Genomic DNA, 8,860 nt, shown 5'->3' on the forward strand with positions numbered 1-8,860 from the left:
ACCTTAAATTACTTCCCTGCTCAAATTCGACATATGTGTGAAATTATAATAAAATTAAAAAGGTAAACAGATTTTTTAGAGGACAGCCCAAGATGTATACAAAAACATATGGCAGTGGGGCAGTATATTGGTTCTGATCTGCTGACTTATACCTCCGCTGACTTTCATCCCTCCACACCTGCCAGGGAAGAGAAATGCTACTCTTGTTGCTTTTTGATTTGTATTTTTTTTAAAGGCCACAGAAACTCGAATACGCATGCAGCTACACCTTGTGATAATCTGTGTGTACAGCAGGGTTCACTGGTGGCATTTAACTGGGCACACCACATGCATATTAATCCATAGCTTCTGAACCTGGCTGTTAATGCCTCTCGGTCTGCCTTAGACTAAAGGTCTTCCCTCAAGTGGTAAATAAGACTGTTTAAAAGGCCCTCTTACTCCAGCCTGGAGGAATCAATTACTATTGATTTTGTCATAAAGTTCCCCTTGACCCCTCTTAGAATGTGTCAAAAGAGGGAACAACATAGATAAAATGCCAAGTAAATGACTTTAGCGGACTCTTTTTTTAATGGTTGGATACTAAAATTGTCGGGTAGAAATATGGCTACTGTCAAATTCTTGGTGGGAGGGGAAGGGTAACTTGACAGCCTATGAAACAACCGGTCAGTTGAAATGACTCCACCCCCCTGGGAACCCTTTGTTCATCGATAGAAGCTGATACCGTACCCATCTGTCAGACAGAGCACAGCAAGCAGTCACACATACTCAGAGAGGGTGCCCCTCCTACTGTTTCATAAGGAATATCACATAATGTTACATTATTGATTTATTCAGTAGACTCTGTCATACGGGGCAACTTATCATTCTTAAAATGTCACATATTGTAGATTGCTGAACCCATTTTCTTTTTTGTGGAGCAATTGATGTAAAAAGCTTTGCTCAGTGGAGCAATAGCAGTGTCCCATCTGGGACTTGTACATTAACCACTTTGCCACATGTTGCCTGATGGGTTGAAAAGTAGTATCTATGGCATACCTTTCTTCCATAGAATATATGTATATACAGTTTAACTACTGTACTTTTTCAGTTGAAGTTTTTCTGGGTGTATAATGTGGAATGCCGATCATTTGGTTGACCAGCTTTGTTTGGCCGCAATGTATAACTTTATTATTTAATGTTTCTATTTCTTTCACAACTATAAATAAGGTGTCTTACTCATCTGTCATGTTTTTTTTCTAGATATGATCCAAAAACATACAACCATAACTGTTACAACTGTTGGGATTCATCTTTTCCAGGTAAACTATAGCTGGGCAGAGCACTCAAGGAGAATAAGACACTAAATTAAACCAGACTGAACAGAAGAGCTGATTAGCCTTTCAAACGGATGCGAAATGAGTCACGGTGTATTGCGAGCAGGAGGGAAACGCACTGCAAAGGCTGGCATCTCCGACAGTGGTTTACACATTAATCACACAAATGGAGATGCAACACTCCTCAAGTAATGCTGAGTTCCTCTGTGCGGAAACAGCTGTACCCAACGACCCTGTGCCGCCTCACAAATCCAACCAATCTCATATTTCTGTCATTTCCCGCGCTACCCTGCACTTCATGGTATTATGGCTTTGGTAATTCAGACATGAAGCGGTTCTAACATTAGCACTGCAATCTCCAATATTGTCAAATATTCCATTTTCAGTTCTTAATCAATCAATGTCTAAGAAATCTTAGCCTTAATAGTGGTTAAGATTTTTTTTAATCCCAACCCATAGATTACTAGAATTTTGACATTTGTATCGTCTATTTACTTGGGTTAACCTCACAATCAGACTGCTGGGTGCAATGGAACAGTCTTCATGTAATAGTCCCACATGAAGAAGTTGTTCTAGCCTTTATGCTGCAACTGGCTGCAATCACAGCACAAATAATGATAGAAATACACAGAATTTCCTCCACTAACCAATTAGGAAAAAACAGAAATGCTAAAGCTGACAGATTTTAAAAAGTGTTAGCTGACTGCACAATGAATGATTTCATATTGAGTAAGTCTGGTTCATTTCTAAGTGTATTATGTTTTGATTCCATTACCTGCATTTAACTACATCTTGACAGCCAACACAGACATGGGATTGTCTACAAAACAGACTGTTAACTGGGATGCAGTTAATTCAAGAATAAAATCGACCCCTTTTTTTTATGGTCGCATTCACAGTGACTACCTCCTCCTCCCATGCAGAGATCAATATCTCCATCTGGCTGGATGTGTTTAGTGTTTAAGCTGAATGCTGGATCACACTGTGTGTTTGCTGTTGTGCCAAGCTATATCCTCCTTCAGCGTAACACAAGGTTCCATAAAACAAAACGCAGCAAACATATCCTGGACATATCAAGTATTAAAGTGTGTAGTCAAATGTACCTGGACTTACCTGCCTTCAACCCAATCTCATCTCCAGCTGGCAGCAAGTTACCAGCCTGAATAGTGTGGCCACATTCAGGTGTAGCTGTACACAGTTTAGTGGAAATGATAATATTAATAATCATTTTCATAATTAGTTTAAGAGCAAGTTTTAAAATATAAAACTGTAAATAGGTATGCAGAGACAGGTAATGCAATATTAGTGCTAACCTACCATTTGTTGAGCGGTAGCAAGCATAATCATGTTTGCATGTTATACTGCTACTGTTATTTATTCAGTTGAAATTGTCAAGTGAACTAAGTGTTAAAGTGCCCTTGAAAGTTAAAATGGAATTTAGTAAAGTGTTAGCTTAACACTATTCATCTTCAGGTGTGGTTTTACAGCATCATAAGTGGCAAAACCTAGACAAACCTAATATGTTCTTCTTAACCACCCATTACAAATTTCAGCAATAACAATCAAATGGTAATCATAACTGGAATTCAAGTTCACTTTTAAGTACTATTTTGACTAAAAAATAGTAAGGCAAATCTCTCCAGAATTCCCTGTGAATATCACAGATCATGCAGATAGCTTTTTTGGAGTGATACCGCCCTCTGGTGGTGGAAATTTACAGTACAGAGTAACAGTAATATTCTTTATATTCAGTTTTTTTTTTTTGTTCCGCTTGGAAGCCTCTCCCTCAATCTCCTCAAGCCCGCAAAGGAAATTAGATAGGCACTTCCATCAGATGGTGCAGCCTCAATGCTTTACCCACCTGAAATTTCTGATGCAGAGACTGCCTGTTTCTCTTCCTGCAGGCACTGATACAAGCAAGCAAACCATGTGGCCGGCGAGCGGTAGCAGGTGACGGGCGATAGGGCTTATCAGAGTAACAGACTGTGGAAGACGCCCACAGGGATCCCAGCCCCTCCAAATAAACTACCCACGAATTCCCCTGAGTAAAGAAGAAAAGGCCCATTTTCCCCACTATTCAGCTGCGTGGCTCCCTTACCGGGTGAGAATGGGAGAGTGGGATATGGTGGGAGGATGCTGAGCGTGGCCATGGCTGAGAGTGAAGGAGCAGTGGTCATGCAGTGCTGTAGCAGCAGCAGTCAGAGAGGAGATGTGCAGGTGAATGGTGCTCAGTGAGTTGGATGGACACAGAGGAGCACAAAGAAGGGCAGCTGAAGGGTGTCATTATGCAGTGATTTCGCCGATGGTACATGGTAAAAGCCCCCCAGCGGCCCTGCATGCAGTGAAATGCACCTTTTTTTCCCCATAGGAAAAAAAAAATGACAACTAGGCATATTAGGATCTGCATATTGGCATTAAATATAAGTAGTAGGAAATTGTGATCTGGGATTTCATGATTTCTCGGCAGGTTTTATCATAATCTCATTCTTTACAATAATAGCAAGGACATCTCTCACATTGGACGAATGAACTGACTGAAATGAGACACCTGTGACTAGCAGTGCGATATGGTAAAAAGTGAACGGGACTTAAAACATCAGGTACAGGTTTGTGCCCCACCCACAAGGATGAAGTCAAGCGATCCTACAAACTCATTCTCCTCAGAGAACTCCATTTGCCACAAATGGCAATGGGGAAAGAAGGAGGAGCTCTCTAAGGTTATCAGCCTACACCTGAAAGGTTAGCTTTTTTTCATTATTTGCTTAGCAGACACCCTTATCCGGGGCGATACGGATAGCCGATGATGCACATTTTATCCATTTCTTGTATGTCTCCACATGGATCCATTTGTTGACCCAGAAATTTAATGAAGCAATACATTTGCAGCACAGTGGCTCACTCAAGGGCACAACAGCAGTGCTCCACCTGGAACCTTGCAAGCCTTTTGATTTAAGACCCGGTCCCTACGTCACGCTGCTGCCTTGTGGTGAATGCTCCACAGTCAGAGCCTCTGCTGAGAGACAGCAGCTTCTGATGCAAGGGAATCAGCTTTTTAACATCTATTCACACCGAGCAGGCTTCTGAACTGGGACTGAAGTCATGAGCTATAGTGCTACTGCCAAAGCTTGAGACAACAATGCCCTGCCACTGTTAGAAGAGAACACTGACTGACAGTTCCTTTGCTGGGTTTCACAGAGTTGCACTGGCTCTGGGTTTTTTTCCACCGAAAATTAAACTCTTTGCTCCGTCTGTCATTCCCTTTGTCTGAATGGGAGGGGGTTCAGTTTCCCACTTGCTCAAAATAGAAACATGAAAAGTTGTCTTCCCAGGGAGCACTGTGTATGACATACACAACCATGCTCCAACTGACGGCGCAGTCCTCCTCAAAGTCTCTCTCTCAAACTACAAAAAGTCAGCACTGTCCGTCCTCTGACTGCATCTCTCTAGAACACAGTGTACACTGTAGGGAAGAAAATAAACTTCAACCCAAGCAGCTGCAGGGACATGACTTCCCTTTTTGAAACCTGTGTATGATGCTCTGTTTACATGTTGAAATGGATATGCAAAATGAAATCTCTGAAAATGGTACATTTTGAATTCTGTACCCACAACTATCTCCACAAAAATAAGCATTTTAATAGTGGTAATAAATATGACCAAGGAAGGTGCATCTGTATTGAAAAGGAGCAGTGTAACAAGAGCGACAATCTTCCTCTTATGCAAATTAAAGCATTTGATTTTACACAACACCTAAAACACTAATAGAAACCAAATTAAAACATTTGGGAAGTATGCAAAAACTAGTATCAAGAAATAAAAATGTGAAATGTGTAAATTTTCCTTGTTTTATTACATTTCTCCTTTTGTTCTTGCATTGGTAATCCAACGTCATGTATATAAACGTTTTTAGTAGTCTTTCAAAGAAAAGCATTCTTTCAAACATAAAAAAACGATAAAAAATTTGTATATTAAAATTGCATACTCTTCAGATATTAAAACATACAAATAAATTAACAAAAAGGCATTGACACAGTCTCATGCACTTGCCCAAAATAAGTTACATCTACATGTCATATTTTATTAGACATTATCCTGTACTCGATTTGAACAACCTTTCAGACCATTTTCAACTCTACAGATATGACAACACAAAACAAGACCTAAAATACTTATGACAAGTAAGGAATCCATTTATGTAGTGCACAGTAAGCTGGCATGTTGCCAGTACCTATCAGTCCAGTGTGTTCACAAAGAATAATGTAAAGAGAGAGTATTCTTTTTTTAAGTTGCACAGTACATATTAAGATCATAATGAAGTGTTGCAATGCAGCTTCCTGTTAAACCTAATCACAGCTATTTGATTAGCACTTCTGGATTTCCAAAGTTTCAATGTCCACACAAAACGAATGCCACATTATCTTTTTATGAAAGTTATCATGTAATTAAACTAAGACAGAAGATTGTTAAAATGCCACATGGAGTAAAACATGTCTGAATGATATGAAACATTGAAAAAGGAGATGGTGGTAGGTGAAGTAACATGGTGTGGCTGTAGCTCTTGGTTTAGTGGCCTTATTGGTATAAGTGCTGTTGACTTAGACTGCAAAGAACAGATTTGCAGATGCCTTGCTCCATCATGTGAACTTGTGTGTAGGACTGCAACACTGTATGATTTCACACATAGCCCAGGAAGAGAAAGATCATTCACAATAATTCACGTATGCTACCATTATAAAGTTTCCCTTACGAAAACAAAGGTCCAAAATATAATATGTTTTGTAATATATGTTCAAATATACTACATATGTAAGAAAATAACTACTGCCACTATGCATTTTTTGCATATACTACAGAAGTTTACAATATGATTAACTTTACAATATAATATGGAATACATTCAGAAACCTACATACAAAAGTGGCAATAACTGCTAGATTTTCTAAAATATGCAGTATATTTTAAAATATATTTTAAATATTCTCCTTAGGTTTTCATTGTTTGAAATATTTAATATTTGATGGATAAAAGGACAAACAATGCTTCTGCTTCAGAGACATTTGTCTATCCTTTACAAAAGCTTAGTAAATGTGAACGCAAAACAAATTTTAGAAATACAGAAAATTTTGTTGACTCAGGAACCCTGGATTCATTCAAAATTATGTAGAGTAGTATCTGACATTTTCACCTAAGAATCTTTGTGATGATTCAACAGTGATAATGAGAACCCTTAAATAAAAGTGTGCAAATAATGCAATATAAGACTATCACCATATAGGACTCTACCCATGCGCTCCATTGCTGGCATTTGGAAAGATACAGTAAAAATATATATACTAGTCTTAAACATTAGCAGTTTCACTTAACTCAGTGCAGCCAGTATTGCAACAGTCTGCTGCATAGCTAAGGGCATGCATGCATCAGCAGTATCATGCAAATTCACTTTCATAATTCTTCAAATGGATTTTTTTTTTTTTATCTAAGTATTAATTTGTGCGTTCAAAAGCTGATTGCTCTGCCTTTAAGCGCAAAAGCCAAAATGGGCCGAAACTGTTTCTGACAATATTTTTTAACTCCACTCAATAAATTTGAAATTTAAAGTGGACAGTGGCCAAAAGGAAACCATTAGATGATTCAGACAGCTCTGTAACATTGTAGTTTGGCTCACTGGTAGCTCTGTCACTTACCCACTGGCACATGTAGTGTGTTTTGCGAGGCTCATATCCTGTTTATATGGCAACATATGCAAGAGGGAGGCTGCTTAAACAGTGTCCGCTCCTGATAATGCTGGGGTTGCCACCGACAACCTGTAGAAATGATGGGCTATCGGGGTGTCACTCAGCCCTGTCAGGGCACATTTGTGAGTGTGACCCAAATAGAGGCCTGTGATGTGTGACTGGCTGGCTTTGTGCAGGATGGCAGCGGCAGGCAGTGTGGAAAATGAGGTGTAAGACGTGATGTTAGAGCAATCTAAAGGGCAATACCTCACAATGTCATGGGGGGTTACTCCCAAAAACCCTGGTGATATTCCACCCACACTGACTGTGGGAAACTTAAAACCTATCAGCATTCTAAGTGCGGTGTACAGTGCAATACAAAGCTACATTCTACTCGTACAGGTTTGACACGCAAAACAGTAGATCTTATTTACAGAACAATATGACTTCAATCGCTGACAGCAACATCAGTGTAAATCTAATCTAAGTGAGACAAGTGACTCATTTCCACTTCATGATCTGATTTCCTTGAACTTTCAGGTAATCAGAGGAGACTGTTATATTCAATAGTCCACGTACCCATATTTCAACTGCCCACCTGACATCACAATGTTTTAGGATGTATTTTCCTAAAATTTTATTTTTTGTAGTACATATCCAACAAATATATTTACATTTGCTCAAAGCCCTGCAAAAACACCTCTGTTTTTTGTCAGTTTATCATTTCAGTGCTAGCTAGACCTCCATATCTCCCTGATGTTCAAGAATAGTAATTTTTGAGCAATGGCAGAATCCCTTGCTGCATACCAGTGCTATTGCCCTCTAGTGGTGATAAGGCAGACAGCAAGTAAAAACACCACAAACGGATCTCTCTGCAAATGTAGAATCTAGACTCAGGACTGTGGATTCTCAGGCACTCTTTGGCTCACATTCTGCAAGATAGTGTCATTCAATTAGGCATTGCACAAAATTATCGGTAGAGAGTGATAATAAAATACCTTTCTTAGTTGTACCTCTTCAGCAGCGGGAAATACCAGAATGGGCCCATGGCCATTTAATCCTCATTAACCGCACATTAACACACCCAAATAAATACATAGCTGCCTACCTATCTTTGAGGTCAATTTGTTAGTATCAGTCATCATACAATGTCCTCTTATTTGTATCAAGTTTGCCCACTTGCTAAAGTCAATGGCAGTTCTTATCTTCCTCTAAGAAGAGAACAATGTACACTTAACAGATGTTTTTTGAATCCTACATTTAACAACACTTAAAAAATCTTCTTCTCTTAGAGTCGCTCCTTTTAAAGCTGTTTGACAGGAAAATTCCGAAGACAAAGACTGAGATTATGGTTCAGAACAGCAACTGTGTTCTAGTTTCCACAAGAACTAAATTCCTCAGTTGTACTAAGTTTCATTCAAATTTCTTGAGCACTGGGACACAATGACCACCCTTCAGGGAAACAGTGGTTATGAAGCATTGCCCTTTAAATCGCACTAAGAGGCTGTCTAAACATGGCATAAATGTATAATGAGCATTCTTACAGTGTAAATTCCTTGTCAAGTAATCTATTTTCATAAATCTGCCCAAAACAGACCGCTTTGAAGCATTATACAGTAACAGGAGGTTAAAAATAACATTGCAATCACTTGTGTATGTAGTCTGTTAAGTTATAGCATTGTTCAGCGAAAACAAGAATAAATTCTATTTTAGTATATACATGATCCATTTTTGTTAAAACACATTCCTAGATATTCACTGTTCAGTTCTGTATACATTAGCAGACTCTTGTACCAGATCTTGCCAATGGCAATTATTTGGTTCGTTGGCAGG

Source organism: Megalops cyprinoides, chromosome 19, assembly GCF_013368585.1.
Source record: "Megalops cyprinoides isolate fMegCyp1 chromosome 19, fMegCyp1.pri, whole genome shotgun sequence".
Lineage (NCBI taxonomy): Eukaryota > Metazoa > Chordata > Actinopteri > Elopiformes > Megalopidae > Megalops > Megalops cyprinoides.